Source organism: Triticum urartu, chromosome 1A, assembly GCF_056163025.1.
Source record: "Triticum urartu cultivar PI428250 chromosome 1A, HENAU_Tu73, whole genome shotgun sequence".
In the NCBI taxonomy this organism is placed as follows: domain Eukaryota; kingdom Viridiplantae; phylum Streptophyta; class Magnoliopsida; order Poales; family Poaceae; genus Triticum; species Triticum urartu.
The window spans coordinates 10,765,357-10,788,815 of record NC_141873.1 but is presented as its reverse complement, the minus strand read 5'-3'; the positions used below and the strand labels follow the sequence as shown (position 1 = coordinate 10,788,815).

Genomic DNA, 23,459 nt, shown 5'->3' with positions numbered 1-23,459 from the left:
GGCAGCCAGTCAACACGACCGGCGGGACGAACCATAAGTTTGGACCGTGTGGCCCCTGGTGGTGGTCATGGAGACCAACTGCCCCGGGGGCGGCGCGGAGCTGAAGCAGCAGCGGCGGCTAGGGTTTGGATCAGTTAGGCTGATACCATGTTAGAAGGGAATAGAAAGAGGTTGGTGAAATCGTTGTTTATTGCTTGAGACTCGTCGGCATATATATACATATATACATATATATATATATATATATATATATATATATGTGTGTGTGTGTGTATATATATGTATATATACATATATATATGTATGTGCCGACGAGTCTCAATACTTCCTAGTCTATCCTAAGTTTCCAATCTAATCACAATACTCAACAAGTACCCACGAGTGTCGGTCGCTGCAGAGGCGACATCGATCCAGTGGTCGAGGTTGCCGCCACAGATAAAGCCCCCTGTCCAAGCACAAGGCATGCAGATCCTCACCGCCACCTTCATCGGCTCCCATGCGGCGCACCGCCGGCCTCTCGGGTGGCAACATGGAGGGGAGTCGGTATTGGGGGCGCGGTCGGCTACGCTAGGGTTGAAGTGCCCGAGTCGCCCCGGAGGGAGCAATGCCTTTGCGGAGGGGTTTTTCACCAATCACCTACAATGTCTTTCTGAATTCATGTAGACGTTTTTCCAGGCGAAGCAGCAGGAATTTAGCTGCTAGCTCTACTCCACACACTAGTTAAAGGAATTTCCACTAGTACATATATTGTCGTATTTTTCATATAATAAAAAGTCTAACAATTATTCTGTGGTCTACACGAGTAGACCAGTACAAGACAACTCCACCGGAAACAAATAAGACGAATCTGAAATAATACTACCTATGATATCCATATAATAAAACTAGCCAAGCATAGCGCGCAAACAAACTAGTTAGCTCATGATCAGGCCGGGCGGCGTGGATGAATCAATTAGCTGGAGTTCCCGTGCGAGTCGCAGGTGGATGGATCGGTTATGCACTTGAGCAGCACCGCTTGCGCTCTGGTGCATGCTGCGGCGTCCGGCTTCGGCCCCAAACACGCATAAGCCCATTTGTCGAACTTGTCCAGCACGCAGAAGTACCTGCTAGGACACTCGAGGCCGGCCGTTACTTTTTCCATATTTGCCACGATGCCGGCCACGGACTTCTCCAACGACGTCTCCATGGCGATGGCCGACGGTGTTGCTGGGCTCTCCATCACGATGAGACGGGGGTCCAACCAGGGCTTGAAAGTCTCTGTCGATGTCGATGGTTTTCCCATGGATCTGCTTGCTCTTGTATTTTTATAGGCGCACGTACGCGCTGATACGAGTCGGGTCCAACTAGGATTTGATATGTGTTGGTTTTGGAAAGTATTTCTCGTGACCGACCATAGTACGGCTAAACCTAGGCGGACAAGAAAACAAATCAAAGACTAGTCCGGTCTACAGGACAGGTACAACTACTAGCGCATGCATGGCGTGAGGCTCCAGCGTCGGGTGTCGGCTCTGGACATGCAACACCATGAGCCCGGAGGACGATGGATGGCGACAGACGGCAGCAGCTAGCCGCGACGGGGATGGATGGCAGCGGCAGCGGCGGCGCCTGCCGGACCTCGTGCTCCTCCACGACATGGTGTGAACCGATCAATGACTGTGAATTGCATGGATTTGGCGGACGGGTTCATGTTCTCGGAAGGCTTCATCGACACCACGGCGTTTCTGACTCCTCAGAACCCAAACTTGTTTTTCTAAAAGCCTATGAGAGTGATTTTTCTACACCCCGGCTCGGTACACCCACGCAAGGAAATATAGCAAAACATTTTTGAAAAAATATAAAACTTTGGGAATGATTATGAATAAAAGTTGTAGGTGCTTGCAAAGTTTTTGGTCAAATGATATTTGAGAAGCTCTGTACAAAAAAGGAAGTTACTCAAAAAGGTGCAAGCCATTATCTGGCCTCCTTTGGACGGACAGAAGGTCACACCGTGGTGTGGTTGGGTACGGGACCAGGCGACGTCTCTGATATTTGTAAGAATGACTTATGTCCTGATTGATGAAATAAAATCTTTCTTTCACCCGCAAAAAAAGGGAAGTTACTCAAAATTACTCAAAATGTATGTTAGTAATACCGGTTTTCCTAAATTCCTACTAAAACTTGTTTTCCAAAAACCAATCCAACATCATTCTTATCAAAATGACTAGTAAATGTCCTCAGCTCCAGCTCATATGAGCTCGGTATATGAATACTAAAATCCGCGAAATAGAAAATAAATTCAAAACAATCTGAACTTCTTGGCAAACATTGACAAAAGTTTTGAATGCTTGCAAAGTTTCATCATGAAATGGCATTCATGGAATTCGTGAGAAAAATAAAATAAAATTCGCACTCCAAACTGTTTTTGAGAATAACTTTTGTGAAGCATTGAATTTGTTTTCTTTGCCACGTCGCCCATGAATTTCATTCTGTGATGAAACTTTGCAAGTAATCAGAACATTTGCCCTATATAAAAGCATCTTCAACAGTCTCCATTTCTCCTAAAACTACCAGTTTTAGGAAAAGTTGCCAAATATATAACACGCACCAACAACTTCTTTATACCGAAAATATTTTAGGTGATCACCTAAAAACACCGTGTTTGCCCCTATAAAAAATATATTGTTGGCCGGAGCCAACCGCGTGACACTTCACAGCTTCGCACGCCATTGCCACATCTGACGATCGCCGTGGCTGCATTGGACCTCGCCAGCTGTGTTGCTGGTCGCCAAAGCTCCGCGCCTCTGCCGGCATTTTTCGTGGACGCGCGCGCGAGAGAGAGGGAGAGAGAGAGAGAGAGAGAGAGAGAGATGAGATGAGATGAGATGAGATGAGAGATTAGTCACTGGCAGGTGGCCTACATATGACAGACTAATTATAAGGGAACTCGTATAGGGGAAATGCTACAGCAATGCACCTGTGAAATCTAATAAATGTATTCACTAGCGCAGAAAATGGTTATATACAATCATAGTTAGTGGTGCCATTTTGAGTTCATGCCTTGTAAATGCTGCTTCTCTCTCACCTATAGCTACCACTCCCTTCCTCCAAATCCTCTCTCTAGATTAGTCTCCCCACATGCCCACGACCTACAATAGTACTCCATTACTCCTGGCCTCTCTCACCTTGATGAATCAACGACTAGCCCGGTCATCTTAGTCTCTCTAGGTGGGAGAACTAACTTCGTTAAGAAATGTTTCATCAAATTTTTGTTTCTTCAAATTTCTAGCACTCAATATGTTCCATTTTAGTGATGCATGGGGAAGCCAAAATTTGCTATGACCTCATTGGTTATATTTTGTCTTATACCCCTTGTTGGCAGCTCGATCTATCCAATGATTGCACATATCAAACTATAAATGAATTCTTCAAGACGGTGATGGAAGATATGAATCAAAAGGGTAAAATAGCGTTATTATGTCCACGTAAGAATGGCAAAACATAGTTTTGATCCACCATTTTACTAGCAATGTGAAGATATACTTGTTCAAACATGATTTTATGCCTGCTTATATATGGTGGACAAGACACAGTGAGGACGAGGAGGATATTGTTTCCGATATCGAGGGGCAACAAATGAAGAAGCGGAAAACACTTTTGATGAAGAGCCGGAAGGTGGGAATGACAAAGAGGCACTTGAATATGAAGAAGATCATCAGGATGGACATGAAAGACAGTTGGCCGAATGCTTGTACATAACGGACTCCACAAAGCTGAGTCGTGTTGTCATTGAGGAGACACAAAATGAGTATCGTCAAAATGGATGGAGTCTCCAACGAGGAATACTACGACGGAGAAGAGTACACCACAAGAACGTGCAGAACTACGTTGCCTAAGACCGAAACTATCTTTGAGAGGAGTGTGAAACGACGACGTACTTGATTAATGTATCTCATTAATTAGCTAGGTTTGTATGGACTGCACATAACCGTAACATATATTGATGTAACGTGTATTTGCATCGATCTTTTTTTTTGGAATATTTGGAATCGGTCTAATTAGGCACATTACTTTTGATTAATTTATGTGTCTTATTAATTATATAAAAACTTAATTATCATTTGTCTTGGCTCAAATGCCCTCTACCCCCAATCCATTTTACACCCCCCCCCCCCCACAAAGGCATGTAATCAGTTTGTTTAAGTGTGGACCTTTCCTTTCATTCTTCTTTTTACATTCTAATGAGATCTCTTCTAATCCACTTAATCCGGTCGATCTCAGGTTTCTTTTCCAGATGAAACTTGAGAGGTGCTGAAGAATCAAGTAATGCCAAAACCCAAGATTTTTTTCTCACTTGTATAAATTTATTAGGCCTTATATTTTTCAATGTACTTGCATAATAAAGAAATGTTAATAAGCTCTGGAATACATGGCTTAATAGTTAATACCATCACACGGATGATATGATGTTCTTCACAGGGACCTGAAATGATAGCTAAAATGAACCAATTCTCATGTTTCATGTGACTTTCATGATGCACCGCACTTGGAGTGATAGTACATATGAAAGTACCATGTATACTAAGTTCTTCTACCGTGTCATTGGACGCTAACCTAAACATGCAAGCAGGATGATCACATGATTCTGTAGTCTAGTCAGATGATAAGATAAACATATTTTGAATGACTTGCTCAACACATACCCCATGCTCACAATTTATTTATTTTCTTCCTAAAAAGAGATATCAAGAGACAAGAGATGTATAGGAGTCCTATATATACACCATGGTCTTGGATGCCAATGTGAGTGTGATATGAATTCAGATTTGATCCCTCTCTATCCCTCTCAAGTCATCTGAAATATTGGAGGAAAACAAATGCATGTATTTTCACGCCACCAACCCCTCCGGCCATCTCGCTCTTTGGCGGTATGAGTCCATTCGCCGCGCCACTCTCTTTGTAAAGCGGGAGCCTGTGTCTGTGCCACTGGACAACGAGTCAATGACGCTGCAGTCCTAAGCTCCGCATGCTGCTCATGGGCATCATGGTCCGCATCTTAGGTGTAGTTGAGGTCACAGTCATGGCCTTCCGCATCTTGGCCGTCGACGAGGAGCATAAAGACTTGTGCCCAAAATGTTTAAGGAGGAAGACGCATATGCTTCTAGACATGTGTTGTGACACGATGCCTCGGTGCAGCAATAACCGCTTCTCTGTAAAATTGTTTTTCAAAAATTGCAACGTGATAAATTTGAGTTTGGTTAATCTCAGTGTTAGGATACGTTTTTGTCAAATTATTACTTTCGGAAAAAATAGACCATTGGACTCTCCGGCTGTTCCCCACGCGACAGATCCCCAGCCCTCGCTGCCGCCGCCGCGTAGGTTGTTGCGCGCTGACTGCCACATGTGAGAGGAGCGAGAAATTTTTGGGTACTCGCTCATTCCCACACTGATCCTCTCTGGCATTCTCTTCTAAACTCCCTTCTCACTTCCATCGCAGATGGTCTAGACAACAAGGTATCCTCCGAGCTCCTCACGGAGAGCAGGCGGAGGCGGTATGGCTGGGAAGGGTGAAGACGCATCGCCGCCGTCGAGCTGTTCTGCTCGCTGGCCGAAACAGTAAACCACCCGCGCACTGCCATGAGGTCAGCTTCCACCCACCCACCTGCCCGCCAGGTGTTTGTGTTTATTCCAGCAAGGTTCATTGTTCCACCATGACCTAGCTCGAGTAGCTGACCAACCAACCGCTCACTTGCCGAGCGCGCAAGAGAGAGCCCGCGCTGTCACTTTTCAGTGGCATTGCAGCTGTCTCTGCGCATCCATGGAAATTAAGACAAGTGAAGTAAGATATCAGGCCCAGTACATCTACTAACGACCCGTTGCTGTGAGCAAGTAAGAGCGGCGACAACAACCCATTCACATGCTAGTGATAGACCTTCAAAAAAAAAACATGCTAGTCATGTCTGAAACGAATCGAGCTACATCTGCATGCGGCAAGTCAAGTGAAGCAAAATATCCTTATCTCCTTCAACAGCGTCCACTGGTTAGAGATCTTGGTCCGGTTGTTGGATGAGTGACCAGTGGTCATTCGCAAACACAAGCATGCCTAGTAAGTAGTACTATTACAGCTGTGCATTGCCTAGCTCTGCACATGCTGTTTACTGAAGCTGTTACGTAACCATGGCCATACTAGATTAATATTACTTTGAACAAATCGAAATTAATCATGTTATCAATTAGTCTGTCACTACTCTAATGTCTGAAAATATATTTGATCCTCTTGACATGTGTGGAATCAATGTTGTCCTGATTGATGCAGGAAGGGAAAGTGGCAGCTAGCACTGCTCGTACGGACCAGGCTAATTTAAACTGGGGCTGAACACTCAGCATTGCGGTGGGTTGATATCAGTAACCATAGGGTCTGTTTTCTGCCAAATGAATCTGAGTTTGAGCCATTGACCTTTAGCTGTTTACAACCGCGGGTATTTCACAGGCGGGTATAGCGGATCCTGTACCCGTGTGTACAGTGTACAGTGTACAGAGATGTATCAAAAAGGAACTTGTGCTCAACTTGTAAATGCATTTTCTGTCCTTGTGCAATCATGGTTTTAAGACTCCTCGGAACTTTCAAGAATGGGCATGCGGCAAAGAATAAAATAAGAAAATTTCTTTTGATGGGAACTTTCAAGAATGGGCATGTGGCAAAGATAAATGTGACCAATTTCGATTTCACACATTTTCATGATTCAGTGGACCTGAACTACTCTCTTCTTCCTGGCCAAGCAAGTGGTGACGCTCATGCGTGACCACAACTAGCTGACATAAAATTTATGTTAAGCTCTACTTCTTGAAAGTTGATGACTTGACTCCGGTTCATTCAAGACTATAACTGGTTTCAAATGCAATTTTCATTTAACTACTCTCACATTTACGTACTTCTCGCAGTTCTTTTAGTGTGAGTTCTCCTACAGCCAAGCACAATGTTTTCATTCATTTTGTTCCTCATGCAACTCAAATAGTCACATGATTCTGTAGTGCAGTCACGTGTTCAATATGACATGATAACTATCTGCTGAATGGCTTGCTCATACCTATATATCCTATGCTCATACTGTTTTGTTTTCATAGGAAGTCCTAACCAAGACTAGAGATGTATGGAAGTCCTATATATACCTTCTGGACTGGGATATCAAATAAGTGAGTGGGATATGAATACTAATTTGTTTACCTCTTTATCCACCTCCAAATTGTCTGAAATATTGGTGGAAAACAAAAATATCATAACATTTACTATACTGTAAATCTGTATTGGCTTGTGCTAGAAAATAGTGTTGTCGATGGTTCCAACTACTGTCCTCTTAGATACTCACTTTGAAAAGCTTTTCTGAATTTCAGACCCAACCGGAAATCCCAGTGGCTGTTTGATATCCATGGTGGATTGTCCAGAGGTTAACAATTGTCCTTTCCCACTGTCTACTTACAATTTCGTGTTTTGCCATCATATCTAAAGCTTGCACAATATATTGCAGGACTGGCAACTCGGCACCATTATTTGGGTGCCCGGATATGATGCTCCTAATGTACTGCAACTAAATCAAGTGTGAATTGTCTTTCGTTAATAAGGAATTAGCCGGGTTAGGTATAACGTGCTGGCAAAAAGGTGGAGAAAAGGTGAAGGGATGGAAGAAGTGATTATCTGCAATGAAAAATCCATATATATAATTTAGTTGCCCAAAGGGGCACTCATGCATCCATTTGTCTTCTCCTGATGTAAACTCTTATTGTTGAGAAAAGAAATCAATGCGAAATTATGTGACCAACGACTCTTCATATAGCCACCACCACTGTTTTCCCTGTGTCGCTGTCATCACACCCCCGTTTACTTCCAGCTGTGCAAGGGCGATTCAGAACTGTCATGCTCACGCAACACATCATGTTCCATTAACTTGTTCAGTCCAGCGATTTGCTTCATAACCTTCCCGGAAATTTTCTTCTGCTTCACTAGTGGTTCGATTTTTCTATAGAAAAAAGTCACCACCATTACTAATTTCCCTGTACATGTCTCCATTTCTCAATTGTTCTTGTCTGGGTGTCTTTGCTATGACATGCTGATCTGAAAAATTGAGCTGAAGACTAAGCTGAGCTTAGTATATTCCCATTTCACGCATTAGTCGTGATGCCATGGACTTGGACCGCTCTCTCTAATCTTACTTTTTTTGACGTGGAAGGCAGGAGCTCTGCTGATATCATTAAATGGGGGAAAAGTAACATAATGGTCTGGTTTGTAAGGGAAACTATGCCAATAACCACAATATGGCGCTATTGATTAAGGGACAACCGTGCAAAAACCTAAAAACTAAAAAAAAGGAAACAACAATGCCGACACCAGTCAACTCTAAGCTCCACTGCCCTCATGACCACAAACCGGAGATGAATGGGTAAGATCTTCCGAGACGCCTTCAAAAAGGATAAGGACAGCCATGGGCGTCGTTGTTACCGGCATCAACCCCCGTCAAAGACTTCAGATTTCGCCCAAAGCCACCACAACAACCCCACCAAACCTCGACAAACAAGCCGGCCACAACAACAGCCCCCACGACACCCCTAACCAACAAGCCACGGTCTAGTGAAGAGGAGGAACTCCAACAGCAATGCCCTTGGCAGATCATGTGTTTTTCACTATGGAGATCAAGTGTGATAGCAATGTCTTCCACAAGGTAACAACACACTAACATGAGAACAGTGACAAACATACATGAATCAGAGGGTACAAATTGTAAGAAAATGGTGAGTGAAATTACAACACCCTGAGAAGGAAGAAACTTGTCAGTGGGGATCTAGCTGGTTTGGTCGCACTCATATCCTAAGAAGGAAGACATGCAAGAATGTCTTTTATCATCTGTGCCAGGATTTCTTGGACTTTATAGTGGGGATCTAGCTGGTTTGGTCGCACTCATATCCACCTTCGACCCGCGGGACGCGAAAGGCGGCTCGGTCAAACCTGAGCCCAGCCGAGAGGGTCGGGATACCAACCCAACTAGACATGGCACGTCGCCCACGAGCAGCATGTCACATAGGGTTAGCTGGGTTTCACCCACAACAAGCTAGCAACCAAAGCGTCTGGTCAGAAGTCGCCACAACGGTAGATCCTGACACAGACAGATTAGGGGCTAGGGGCGAAGGATGACCAAAAAGACGAACATGAGCAACCTTGCACATAGAGCAACTGGTAGGCGGGCTCCGACCAAGCTACCATCCACATCCAGACAACCAGAAAAGGCACACGTCCACTGCATGCCCACCAATGATGGCACATCCATGGGGGTGACAATGCCCGAAAGGTTGTTGCCACCCAATTCAGACTGCATCTATGTTTTCATCGGGTACACGAGAAGGGGGGGGGGGGGGAGGAGGGGAAACGGGACAACCTGGACGTCTCCTATAAGAAGGGAGGTGACACCCATGGGTGTGTCATCATGGTCAGCGCGCCTCGGATTTGGTCGGTGCATAAACAACCAACTTCGGTGACCAGAGGGCACCAGAGGCAAGATCTGGTGGAGGCTGGCAAGGTTGAAGCGGAAGGATGGCTGGTGATATGTTTCGGCCTCCATCGAGGAGACCTTATGGCACAAGCACCACCCACCTCCACCGCGCCAACCCCGCGACCGAGGAAGACGACCAGCACCGACGAGCGTCGGTCACCGCAAAGCCGACATCGATCCACCAGCCAAGGCTGCCGCCACCTTCTTGGGCTACCGTGCGGTGCAATAGCGGTCCCTCAGGAGGCGGCGGGGAGGAGTGGAAACGGGACAACCTGGACGGTACCTACAAGAAGGAAGGCAATGTCCATGGGTGTCATTGTTGTCGTGGTCGGCATGCCTCGGATTTGTCCGATGCATAAACAACCAACTTCGGTGCCTAGAGGCCACCACAGGCAAGATCTAGTGGAGGCTGGCAAGGTTGAAGCGAAAGGATGGCTCGTGATCTAGTTCGGCCTCCATCGAGGAGACCCATGGCACAAGCACCGCCCATCTCCAACTCGCCAACCCCGCGACCGAGGAAGACGGCCAACACCGAGGAGCGCCGTTCACTGCACAACCGACGTCGATCCACCAGCCAAGGCTGCCGCCACCTCCTTGGGCTACCGTGTGGTGCAACGGTGGTCCCTCGGGTGGCAACGAGGTGGAGAGTCAAGATTGGGGCACATTCGGTGGTGCTAGGGTTGAGCTTCCCTAGTAGCCCCTAAGGGAGCGACGTGGGGGCGGAGGGATTTTCATCATTCAGCTAGAAAGGCTTTTGAATTCCTGTAGATATTTTTTAGGCGAAGGAGCGGGAATTTAACTGCTAACGCTACTCCTCTCACTATTTAAAAAGTACACTGCGCCAATTATTTTTTGGTTTAAAACTGTGAAACTGCTTAGAAGAGTGCAAGACAACTATATCGAAACAAGTAACATGAATCTAAAAGTAGTTACTATGTAGTACATCATAAAAATTTGAAATTAATTTAACTATGATATCCATCATGAAACTAGACATAGCGCGCTAACTAGCTAATCAGGTAACGAGGCCAGCCGACATGGATGAACTCGGCGAAATATCAGAGAACTCGGCGTCAAAGCAGATTCCAGTAGTGGTGCAATGATGATACAACACGTTGTTGCTAACATATATAGGCAGGTCGAGCAAAATTAGGTAACCACTACTAATTAGGATCATCGAAGCTACAACTAGCCTACAGGCCCAAAAGCATGGCCATGCATGTATGTAAGCGACGACCGGCATCATCATCATCATGTCGTTCAAGCATAAATATTCATGGTCATGGTGAGATACACCCCACGGCACCTCGAAGAGACCCTAGACAAGCCAGCGATGACCTCGCCGGCTGCCAGCTTATCTGGCTTTCCCACTAGATCAGTTCAGCAGGCTTGAGCTAATTAATATCTTGCGAGTAACATTTATGGATGATCGCTAACAAGGAATAATCGGTGTTCACTTGCTTTTTAGGCAAAGCGCCAGGAATTTAATTAGCTGCTAAGATCTATATTCACTATTTAAAAGTACACTGCTGGAAGAAATTCGTTCCTACTGTGTATATTTTTGAAAATTTCCTATAAAATGTCTGAGCAATTAAACTGCTTACAAGAGTATAGGACAAGTGTACCGAAAGCTGATAACACGAATCTGAAAGTAGTTACTACGTAGTACATCATAGAAACTCGAAACTAATCTACCTAATATAGTGGTATCCATAATGAAACTAGACATAGCGCCCTAATTAATTTGCTAATGAGTTCCCCTTTGTCTGTGGTTCCTCCGAGTCGCAGCCGGATGGATCGGTTATGCACTTGAGCAGCGCCGCCTGCGTGCTGGTACATGCCGCGGCATCCACCGGCTCCGGCCCCAAGCACGCAGCAGCCCAGGTGTCGACCTTGTTGATCACGCAGAAGTACCTTGTAGCTCTCTCCAGGCCGGCCGATAGTTTTTCCAACGACGTCAGGACGTCGGCCACGGATATCTCCGACGAAGTCTCGATGCTCTGGCTATCCTCCATGGCGATGGCCGACGGTGTTGCTGCGCTCTCCATCACGATGAGACGGCGGTCCAACCAGGGCGTGGAAGTTTCTGTCGATGTCGATGTGGCCGGGAGGACTCGATGGTTTTCCTATGGACGGATTGCTCTTGTATTTTTATATAGGCCCTCACTAGCAAAAGGGCCCGTGCGTTGCAACTGGAGAAAAGAATACCACGCGCTCTTAATTTTCAAAAAAGATCTATAATCTGAGTATTTGTAGTTGCGACCCAAACAAAGATGGTCTTTGCCTACAAAAGCGCAAGTCAAGATTCCACATGTCTTCTATTTAAACACGGCTTGCATGTAGATTTAATACGTACAAAGAAACGGGCAAGTGATCTTCAATTTCGTCTTCATTTCTGATTTTGCTGAGATGTTTATCCACAATCCGGATCAGTACCGATATGAAAAAAAGACGGATAATGCACAGTTGATTAAGATTGCACCCTAGATAGTATTTTTTTAAGGTTAATAGGTAAAATAACATCATATTCAGATTCTATATATTTCTTTAATCAAATTCCATATATAAAATGTTAAATTTGGAATTATGGTTTATAAGATATGATTATTTTAAAAAACATTTGATATGTACTGCGGGTTTAATGTCAGAAACATCAGGGGGTTTTCTATAATATAGCATGACGGACTAAGAATACCTATTTCTTTTATTTGTATATATATATAATATAATATAATATACGTACAACACTTTTATTATTTCAAATTAAGATACTCACTACCAGAAACTGTACTTTTCCCCACGGTGAACAATTTTCCTGTGAGGCCCGAAGCACCTCACAGCAATATATATTTTCCTGGCGGGCATTTTCTTTTTCTTTTTTTTTGAGAGCCTGGCGGGCATTTTCTGGCTGCGAGGAAAATAACTCATTTTGCTGTAGGGTAGGGTGCCACTCACAGGAAAATGGATTGTCCTGTGAGTTGGCCCACGCGAAAAGAGTCAGCCCAGCCCGTCCCAAACACGCCTGTGTTCGCGCCAAAACAATTGCTGCGCGCGCGAAAAAATTCTATTTCTCGCGCCAATAGAGACAAGAAGGTTCACGGGCCAAAGACTGGAAGCTTCCCGCGGGTTCCATTTTCCTGTGCGTGAAAGCCTACGGGAGATAAAAATAGCGAGAAAAAAGAAACCTAGCGAACCCATTCCCCATTCATCTCCTCCCAGCTCACATCCCGCCGCCGCCCCCGATCCCGATCCAGCGACCTCGCCGCCGCCGCCCTCCCACTGCTGCGGCCCCATCCCACCTCCATCGCCGCCCCCTCTCACCACCACCGCGACTCCACAGTCCGGCCGCCGCCTCCCCCGATCCAGCCACACCTCCACGGCCTGTCACCAGCGCCGCCGCCCTCCTACTGCCGCCGCCCCTACCCCACCTGCAGCGCCGCCCCACCCCACCTCCATCTCCGCCCCCTCTCACCACCACCGCGACCCTCCCACCACCACCGCTGGTCTCCACCGCGGCCCTCCCGCCACCACCGCTGGTCTCTGGTCTCTTCTCTCCGGCCCCCATCACCGGATACACCCCACCACTACCGGTCTCCCTTCTCCCATCCCCATCGCCTCCCATCGTCTCCCACTTCGTCACGGTAACTTTGCTCTTCCTCTCTGCCCTGCTCCTTGCCTTAATTTCTCCTCTTTGGTGATCCCAGAGCGGGTAGTTGTAGAAATCTTGCTGACCTGCTGCTGCTCTGTTCACCTCATTTCGCAAGTATCCATTGGCCATCGTGGGGTTGTTTTTCATCCGGTAACTGCATCATCTCTCCTTTTGTCCAGAACAACTACTCCATTTGTTGTGGTAAGTCTGTGCCTTGGTCGTCAAAAGCAAAGAATACGTGATATATTGCTTGATTCACTTGCCTATATAATTTATTTAGAATCTAGGTCCGACAACAGCAAGGCTAATGCTCTTTTTTTTGTTGGCTCATTGGTGAAAATATTAGTCTTATGCATGAGAATGACTTTCTTTGTTTACCTTTGAAGTGTTTTGATTTTTCAGCTTTGATGTTGCAAAAATGGCACTGCTCTTTGTATGCCAGCCCAAAGTTTGGGTGGTATTGTTATGTGTGATGTTAGCAATCCCATTCTCAAGTCATTGAAAAACTGGAATGTTTAATATCCATGTAATATATTTACCCTTACTAGCTATGTGCCTTCTGGATATGTAGTGTATGCATGTGAAGATGAGACATATTATTTTCTCAGTGGTAGTTATGCACATTTGATCATGACTTTTATGAGTGAATTGCAGTATAATGTCATGTTGACTCGTTTTCTATGCTTGATGTGTTGTAGCTTGAACCTGTCGTATTATCCATCCGTGGTTGAAGTTGTAGGTCACTGGTAGAAGCCTCTTTTGAAAAATCATTTTTGCGGTAAGCATTCAGTTTAAGAAGCAAGTTGCTCCTCTTCTATTTTGTGGAGATGAAAGTAATCATTTGCTTAATGGTGCCAGCCCATTGTAACTATTGCTTTCATATTGAGAAATCTTTGTGGCGGAAGGAAGGAAGGAAGCCATATAACATAGCTGCAGTGAGGTGCAAGGCAAACCCTAAGGTACCTCTTACACCTTAGCAGTCTATTTGCTTCTCTTGACGTGGTAATTTGCGCATGAATAAGATGATGTGTTGGCTGTTACCTAAGTATTAGTCATTGTCATTTCTCAGTTGATGAACTGCTTGTCGTATGTTACATAAGCAAGTTATACTGTGTGTTGTATCCCATTGTTGTGAGATAATTTGTAACTCATGTGCTTATATCTATGAACACGGAGCTATTTATGGCAGACCGTACATGGATGTATAGTGGTTGGCAACATGGTAAAGCCCCCTCTAATGAATGGATTGAAAATACTAAACATTTCGTAGATCAAGCCTTCTCTATTGTCGGTGTAGCTGAAGGTAACACTATCAAGTGTCCATGTCCATGCATGAAGTGTCGGAACCACTGTAGGCATGAAAGGGACACAATAGAGTTGCACTTGTGTTACAATGGGTTTAAGGAAAACTATGAAATATGGACTGCACATGGTGAGAGCCGTGGTGTTAGGGGTGAAGAGGCTGGGCCTTCGTTAGATCATGAGGATATCTTAATTGACCGGATGGACAGAATGTTAATTGACCTGGCTGGTCCGCACCCCCCACCTATTGAGGAGGAGCCATCTGCGTCTGCCCAAGCCTTCTATAGGATGGTTGCTAGTGCCGATGAACCAGTCCATGAGAACACAACACACTCACATCTTTCTGCTATTGCTCGTTTGCTAGCTTTAAAGTCACAGTACAACATGTCCATTGCAAACTACGATGCTGTCTTGCAACTTATCCATGAACTTCTCCCCGGAGAGTCTAATATGGTGAAGGACTTCTACCATTCCAAGAAATTAATCGAGGGCCTAGGTATGCCATATGTGAAAATTGATGTGTGTAAGAACAATTGTATGCTGTTCTACAAAGATAACTTGCATAAAGAAAAGTGTGACTTTTGTGGTACATCCCGCTATGAAGAAGGCCAGAATAAAGTTCCACGTAAAATTCTGCGGTACCTCCCCCTTACAGAAAGACTACAAAGGCTATATGCACATGAGGAGACAGCAAAAGATATGCGATCACATAGGCCTTCTACTTCTGGTAACATGGTTCATCCATGTGATGGGGAAGCATGGCAACAGTTCGATAAGGATTTTCCCTCATTTTCGGGAGACCCAAGAAACGTGAGATTAGTTTTTGCAATGGATGGTTTCACACCGTTTCGTCTAAATGGTGCTCCGTACTCATGTTGGCCAGTGTTTGCTTCTCCATTAAATCTCCCTCCTGGCAAGCTCTTGAAAAAAGAGTACATATTCCTGTCCCTTGTTATTCCAGGTCCTGAACATCCTGGGAACAAACTTAGTGTCCTGATGCAGCCTTTAGTTGATGAACTTATGGAACTATGGGAGGGACGACAAACTTGGGATGCTTCTCTGAAGCAGAACTTCCCTATGAGGGCTGCGTATCTATGGTCGGTCCATGATTTCCCTGCTCTTGGTATGGTTGCTGCATGGAGCACCCATGGTAAGCTAGCCTGCCACATATGCTTGACTGATTCCAATGCATTTCAGCTCCAACATGGACATAAGCCTTGTTGGTTTGATTGCCATAGACGCTTTCTGCATATAGATCATGAATTCAGATACCAAGCCAATGCATTTAGAAAGAACACAGTAGTGCTTGAGGGGCCACCAAGGCGTCTAACGGGAGAGGAGTTGTGTGCTCACATGTACAACAATGTAGCTGATACAGAAAACTATGGCAAGTTGCACAATTGGACCCACATAAATTGCTTTTCCCAACTTGAGTACTTTCCGAAGCTAAAGCTCCCACACAACATTGATGTGATGCACAATGAAAAAAATGTGGCTGAAGCAATATGGAACACATGCTTGGATATACCTGGCAAAACCAAAGATAATGTGAAGGCAAGGCAAGATTTAGCTGACATTTGTGATCGTCCTAATATGCATTTGAAGCTTAAGAACAATGGAAAGTGGTTTAAGACAATGGCACCATTTTGCATTGGTAAGGACGACATTATAACCATTCTCAAATGGTTCCGAGAACTAAAGTTTCCTGATGGATATGCAGCGAACATATCACGTGGAGTTAATTTGTTTCAAAGAAAAGTCTTTGGCCTGAAAAGTCATGACTACCATATCTTTATCGAGCGTTTGCTCCCTGCTGCATTCCGTGGCTTCCCTCCTGAGGATATATGGTTGTGTTTGGCCGAGCTAAGTTTTTTCTATAGGCAATTGTGTGCAAAACAACTTAGCAGAGATGTTGTACGTTCAATGGAAGAGAATGTTGTTGTGCTTCTTTGCAAATTAGAGAAGATCTTCCCTCCTGGTTTCTTTAATCCCATGCAACATTTAATCATACATCTTTCCTATGAGGCTTGACTAGGAGGCCCTGTTCTATCTCGATGGATGTACCCCTATGAGAGGTAAATATGAAACTATTAGTTTATCATATAAAATACTATGTGTATGTTTATATTTTTAATCCAAAGTTGCTGCTCTGGACATGTAGATGCATTGGAAATCTTAAACCAAAAGTGTGTAATAAGGCTCGCGTTGAGGGTTCTATTGTTGAAGCTTATCTAGTTGAGGAGACCACAAATTTTCTATCATTGTACTTCAATCCTAAAGCCCATTCAGTTAGAAATAAGGCACCTCGATATGATGATGGAGCCTCTTCTTTCGCCCCTGCATGTGATCTTGATATATTTCAATGCTCTGGACGATGCGTTAGCCCTCGGGGATATCGTACACTTACAAGAGAGGAGTACAAGGTTGCTCTCCTATATATATTAACCAACATACCAGAGATGGATGATTTCTTCAAGTACGTATTCAAGTTAGATAAGTTAACTCTTTAGTTTTTAATTTTCTGTTACACAACTAATACCAAAATTTTTATTGCCAGACAATTTGATAAAGAACAATGGAAGAGCAGAACCAAACCCACACCAAAGCAAATTCGTGAGTTAAGATTAAATGGTTGGAAATCAGGCCGCGGTCTGGATTTTTTTGACTGGTTTAAAACACATGTATATTATGATGACCAAGGAGAGGAGCTTGATGACAAGCTGGCATGTGCAAGGGAACTAACGTTAGAACAATACTTAGCTAGCAGAGTTGATTGGTTTAGTCCTACTGTATGGCCTCACATTTGTAGTTATTGGTGCTCAAAAGAGTTCAAGGAAGCAAGGTGCAGAGCCCAAAAATCCCGCTTGCAATCTGAAGATGTTGCTCAAAATCGCGGAGGTTCACGACCATTCACGGAGTATAGGCAATTTTTGGTAAGACATGAACTGAATATACATTTGACTGCAATTTATCTTTAGTGGCTGTAGCATGCTTTCACTTAACTATCTGTTTGCACTTGTAGGAACATAAGTTTGGACCTGAGAAGGCCACCATAATGAACACATATGCTGTGATGAAATCTGGTATGAAAAACCTCGATGAAAATGGCAATAGTGGTGCAATCAGCAGCCAGAAAGCACAAAAACGCCTTGTATGTTCCTTCTCTTATCCTTTTTTTTGTGTTAGCTTGTCATTTATGTGCGACATGAGTTTATTGTTGTTGTTCTAGGATGATTATTCTACTGGTATGAAGGAAGCATATCCAGAGAATTGGCAGGACATAGATTTGGATGAAAGGGTCTTGTACAACACATCAGGTGGCATGCCTCATGGCCGTGTAGCGATTGCATCCGGTGCTGTGAAGAAAGCTGCTGTTCTTTCCGCTGCTAGGACAACAAATCTGAAGCCATCTATTTCCATTGCTTACCGGAATGCTATCCAAGAGAATGAGCAATTACGTCGTGCAAATGAGAGTCTAAAAGGAAAACAGAAATGCACGACCAATCGTTCAAGGTAATGTAAATGTCCTTTACTAGAATCCTTGTTTAAGTTTGAATAAATATGTTTTACCATAATCCATGGTATACTTTATTCTTGGCAGATGGTTTTTGCAAAGATGGGAGAAGAGCTACCGGAGTGTTTCCTTCTTGGTCGATCTAATGCTCATACACAGGTCAGTATATCCTACTTCTTGTTGGCTCTCTGTTTGCTAGTGAAACATACTACTTGTTGATTGCCTACTGCCAGTGAAACCTATCATTTATTGCTAGTAAAACCTCTTGCTTGCTGATTGCCTATAAAGTTCTGATTAGCTGGAGCTTGTCTTGTTGGTTCAAGCTAGGAGTATTTCTAGATGTTTCTTTTGTATGAATGTGTGCCAGCGTGCTAAGTAAGCTGTAGATCGGTTTTTCCTTTTCATATCATGATTAAGAATTTGTAATTATTTAGTTCTAAGTTATCTTTCTAATTAAGTGGTTATTTAGCAGGCTTGGCCATGTTCTTTTCTGCTGATAGTGAACCTTCTATATTTTATTATGTTCGTTGGTGTATGCGATTATGAGATCTTATGCATTTTAGATAAAAGATTTAAGAAACATGAAGCACACCAGAAGGCAGAGATGTAAACAGCTTGCTTCTATTGAAATCTGGTTAATTTGAAAGCAAGACCTGCCCTTTTATAAAATGGTTGGACATTACTGAAATATCTTCAAATCATGTGTTCTTATGTGCCTGTTCTCATCAAGTTGTGTATGACTTTGTAGGGAAACACCGATTCATCTCATGTTAGTTCAGAGGATGGCCCTATGGACCATGACGCCGGGCATGGCAACATTGAAATCAACAATGATGGTGAGAACATTGGTGGTGACGATAACAATTGTGGCTTCAATCTTGATGGTGCCTCCAGAGGAGGATGTCACTAGTCTACTTACATGCCAACTAATGACTACTGGACTTTATGATATTTTGGATGTGTGTAGTAGTACCATATGCTCCTGGCCAAACTTTAGCTGCTTATCCTTTTGTTGCATTCACTTCTATGGAGTGATATGTATTTATGTAATGTCCCTGATCATCAACCTAGAAGGTTTCCTATCCATGTATTTTGTTATCACTGCATTGCTTTGGGCAGTGTGATGGATGATAATTAGTGGTGATCAGTGTGATAGATCAGTACTAAGTGTTGCTGACTTGTATGAGTGTTGGACTGTTGTATGGCACTCTTGCTCAAATATATGTATGGAACTTCTATGTCATGTCTCTAGATTGTTTTTGGATGTTTGCCTGTTGTTGAACAATTGATTAATATGTGTTAAGCGGATGGCTTCATTGATTGAATGCATGGTCAATCATCTTGAGCTCAATTTCCAATCCTATGTGATGCTATGCATTTTCCTGTGGGGTACCGTGACATGAAATTTCCTTTCCCTGGCATGTTTTGCCTGACGGGCACCATCACAGTAAGTGATTTCTAAACCTGACGGATAAGGATTTTTCCTGGGGGTGACTGACAGGAAAAGTCGCCAGGAAAATAATTCCTGTTGGTTCACCGTCAGGCAAAAAAACATTTCCCTGTCGCTTTATTCCTGGCGGAGTTTCCCTGTTGGCTGACCGACAGGAAAATATTTCCTGACGGTAATCTTACTTTTCCTGTGGGTTTCTAGCCGTGGGGAAAAGTCGAGTTTCTGGTAGTGACTATTTCTTTCCCAACCATTTTACAGCTTTGGGTATCACATATCTATGTGCCATATTTCATGTAGCCAGGTATATACGTAGCCATATTTTACTGTATATATGTTTACGAGATACCTATAACATTTCCGTACCCTTTTTCACATAGCCGGGTATATACCAGTGCATACACATTGGGTACCACATACCTATGGATGCTATATTTCATGTAGGCAGGTATATACGTAGCCATGTTTTACTTTATATACGTTGACGAGATACCTAACATTTCCGTACCCTTTTTCACATAGCCGGGTATATACGTGTGCATACACATCGGGTATATTTGCACTTGAGTTATTTCATTTATAGGAATATCGTATGTTCTAATCGGGTAATAAGTACGTTGGGACTTGGATATATCATTTTTTAAGTTTACATGTTAGTGAGTTATTTTTAGGTATACTGTTTTATTTTTAAGTTCGTTGGGTATATACTATGGGATTATGTGAGTATGTTGTATATTTCTAATAAAAGTAAAAATTTGTGTGTGGGTATTGGTATGCATCATACATTTTAATAAAAGTAAAAAATAATTAGGATCACACTTTATATTATTTGATCACCTTAATTTGTATAGGAAAAATAGTCGTCAAAAAGTGTGACCCTACCTTTAAAAAAATACTAGATACGTTGAAATGTAAAATATTAGAAAAAGACGTGAGAACGTCCTAACTATACGTACAAATCTTTTGGGACGATGTTTCGTATTATTAGGTCATTCTGGTATCTTAAAAAATTAGAGGTTATGTACTTATCTTTTCTCTTTCATTAGGTATATACATACATAACCAGAAATATGTTGGGTACATATGTGGGCACGCCATATGTTTGGACTGAATAATACAGTGCATTAATATAGAAAAAACAATATCTGGTTTTCATTTGGAAAGTAACCATTGCTGGAACCGGTAGTATATTATTTTTTGGAAAGCAATGATTGATCGATGATGGTTGTAGTGCATGCAAATAAAACTTGGAAAGCCATCATGTCATGGATTAAACATCATGCAACAACGAATATGACTTACTATAGCGGGCTTAGGTGCCCAGGCACCTAGGTGCCTCATATATATATATATATATATATATATATATACATATATATATATATATATATACATATATATATATATATAGTATAGATAGATTGGAGTCGGCTCCAGCTAGGATTGGATTTGTGTTGTTTTGGAATCATTTTTATAGTACGGCTAAACCTAGGCGGACAAGCAAAGAAATCAAAGACGAGTCCGGCGTACAGGACAGGTAGAACTACTAGCGCATGCATACATGGCGTGAGGCTCCATCATCGGGTCCCGACTCTGGAACATGCAACGTCGTGAGCCGGAGGACGATAGACGGCGACGGACGGAAGCAGCTAGCGTTGATGGAGGCGGATGGCAGCGGCAGCGTCGGGGCCTGCCGGCGACCTTGTGGTCCCCCATGACGGCATGGTGTTGGCCGTCTGGCCGTCTCCCTCTAGGTCGTGGAGCACAACGTTCTCATCGTATCGATCAAGGTCAACAGTCAACACCTCTGAAATGTCTAGCCTGATCGATCCTCGTAGCACAGTTGGATTCCTATGAAGAGTTGTGGGCCGATCAATGAGTGTGGATTGCATGGATTTGGCGGTCGGGTTCAGGTTCCCGGCAGGCTTCATGCGTGGTCACTAAAACATAGGTTCACATGATTTAAGACCTGTAGACAATGAAGTTGTTACAGGTAGATTTCAAATCCTTTTTGTCTTATCTATCCTTTTCATCTCAAATCTTTATTTTTAGCCCATACCCTATTGTCAAGTCACCGCCTTTCTTTGACCCTTCTGAGTCTATGTATCAGCTCATCTCCCACGTCACCCACCTCTGTCGGTAGAATTTCATGTTTTGACCCTTTTGGCTAACAAATTCAGGATCTAAGCCCCCTCTGGAAAAATTTCGGGATCTGACCCTTTTGCCTACCGCCAGGGGTTGTGGCGGTAGGGTTGCACGCCTTACCGCCATGGGCTCTGGCGGTAGGTCCCTGGACGGCGACTGACGGCCGTCGGCTCGTGCTGACTTGGAAAAGGGCCTACCGCCATGGGCCCTGGCGGTAGGGTACTGAAGCCTACCACCAGCACCCCTGACGGTAGGGTCCTGGGAGGTGGATAAGGGTGGGAGGTGCTGGTTTGTGGGCCCCACCACCAATTTTCGTCCCCACTCATCTTCTTCCCCGTGCTCAGCCCCTCTCCCCCCTCTCTCCCCCTCACAGCCCCCCCCCCCTAGATCCCCTCCATTTGCTTGAGATTTCACTGGTGGATCCGGGGCATTTTCATCACCCAAGGTACCTCCGCCATTTACCCTCCTTTTAATTGGTTGAAATCTTTGTTTTGTGTGGATTTGGTCAATTTATTGCAAATCCTAGGTGTTGATCTTGTTGTGTGCATTTATGACACATTTATGATGCATTTATGGCTCATTTATGGCAAGGGTTAGGGTTATGTTAGGGGTTAGTGTTAGGCTGAGGGTTAGGGTTATAGTGGTTATGTTTGGGGTTAGGGTTAGGTTAACTTTATTATGAATAGTAGTTATTTGTCCAATTTGTGCATAATTTAGTTTATTTGTCCATTTGAGTTGGTTGGATGACATATATGGATTGATTTTATTGTTCCAATTTTCTTAGATGCATAAGCTCGTAAATGTTCATTATTTGGACAAGACGACATTTATGCTTGGAAATGACGATGAAGGGGAAGAGGCTATGGTTTTTGACACAAGTCCAAGCTTTGATGATCTTGTAGTTAAAGTGAGAAGCGTCTTACATTGGAATGACCCAAATGCCGAGGTTAAGCTTATTGGGAGGTATGACGTTGGATTGGGAGTAAAGTCTCGATTAAAGAGTATGCCCATCACCTCCCAATTGCATTGGAATGTGTACAAGGACAAAGTAGACGCATCACAAGACAAGTCTCTTGAGATATTTGCCACAAAGGTTGATCCTCCTCCTCCCTTGCAAATTGATTTGAATCGCAATGCATCCTCCCCAATACATGATGATAGTGCAGAGGTATATATTCCCAATTGTTCTAGCCAACCACCAAGTAGCCAACCCAATGAAGATCATATCAATGCTAGCGCCATAGTACTCCAGTTGATGCTATTCCTCTTGTTCAAGAAGATGCTAGTGGTCATGTTGATGATGATGCTATTGTTGCTCAAGAGGATGCTTACGCGGAGATTGAAGAGATTCATTACAATCCCATTGGAAACTTGGATGTCATTGTGGGGCAACAAGACATGGACCGTACCCTCCCTTATAACCGTATGTGTGGGTATAACTCGGATGACGAGGGTCCGGAGGAAGAATTGGATGAGGATGGGTTGACTGTGCAAGAAAATCAAATCTACAAGAAGCTGACCGGCAAGGAAAGAGGGCCGCCGTTGTTTAGGGATGTCAGTCTTGCAGACAATGCTATTGTTAACGGTGGCCAACACAGTGCCCCAAATTCTGTGATCCTCGGCCAGAAAATGAGGATGAGAATGCTCATTTGAAGAAAGGCATCAAGTTTGGTTCTTTGGTAGAGTTCAAGATATGGTTGTGTGACTACGCCATTAGGAACCATGGGCCGTTTGTTGTTGGTCATTCAAATCAAAAAGTTTGGTACACAGTCATATGTGACCAAGAAGATTGCAAATGGAAGGTCCGCGGTAGAAAAATCAAAGAAACCGGGCAATGGGTGCTGAAGAGTTGTGTTGGCACTCACACGTGCATACCCCCGGACAAGG

At 43.8% G+C, this 23,459-nt stretch overlaps 2 pseudogenes; both read left to right on the top strand.

Moving 5' to 3' along the window:
• Nucleotides 1–14,346: 14,346 nt before the first annotated feature.
• Nucleotides 14,347–16,545, top strand: LOC147988312 (uncharacterized; annotated as a pseudogene).
• A 958-nt stretch (nt 16,546–17,503) lies between these two features.
• On the top strand, nt 17,504–23,225 carry LOC147988311 (uncharacterized; annotated as a pseudogene).
• The last annotated feature ends 234 nt before the right edge of the window (nt 23,226–23,459 follow it).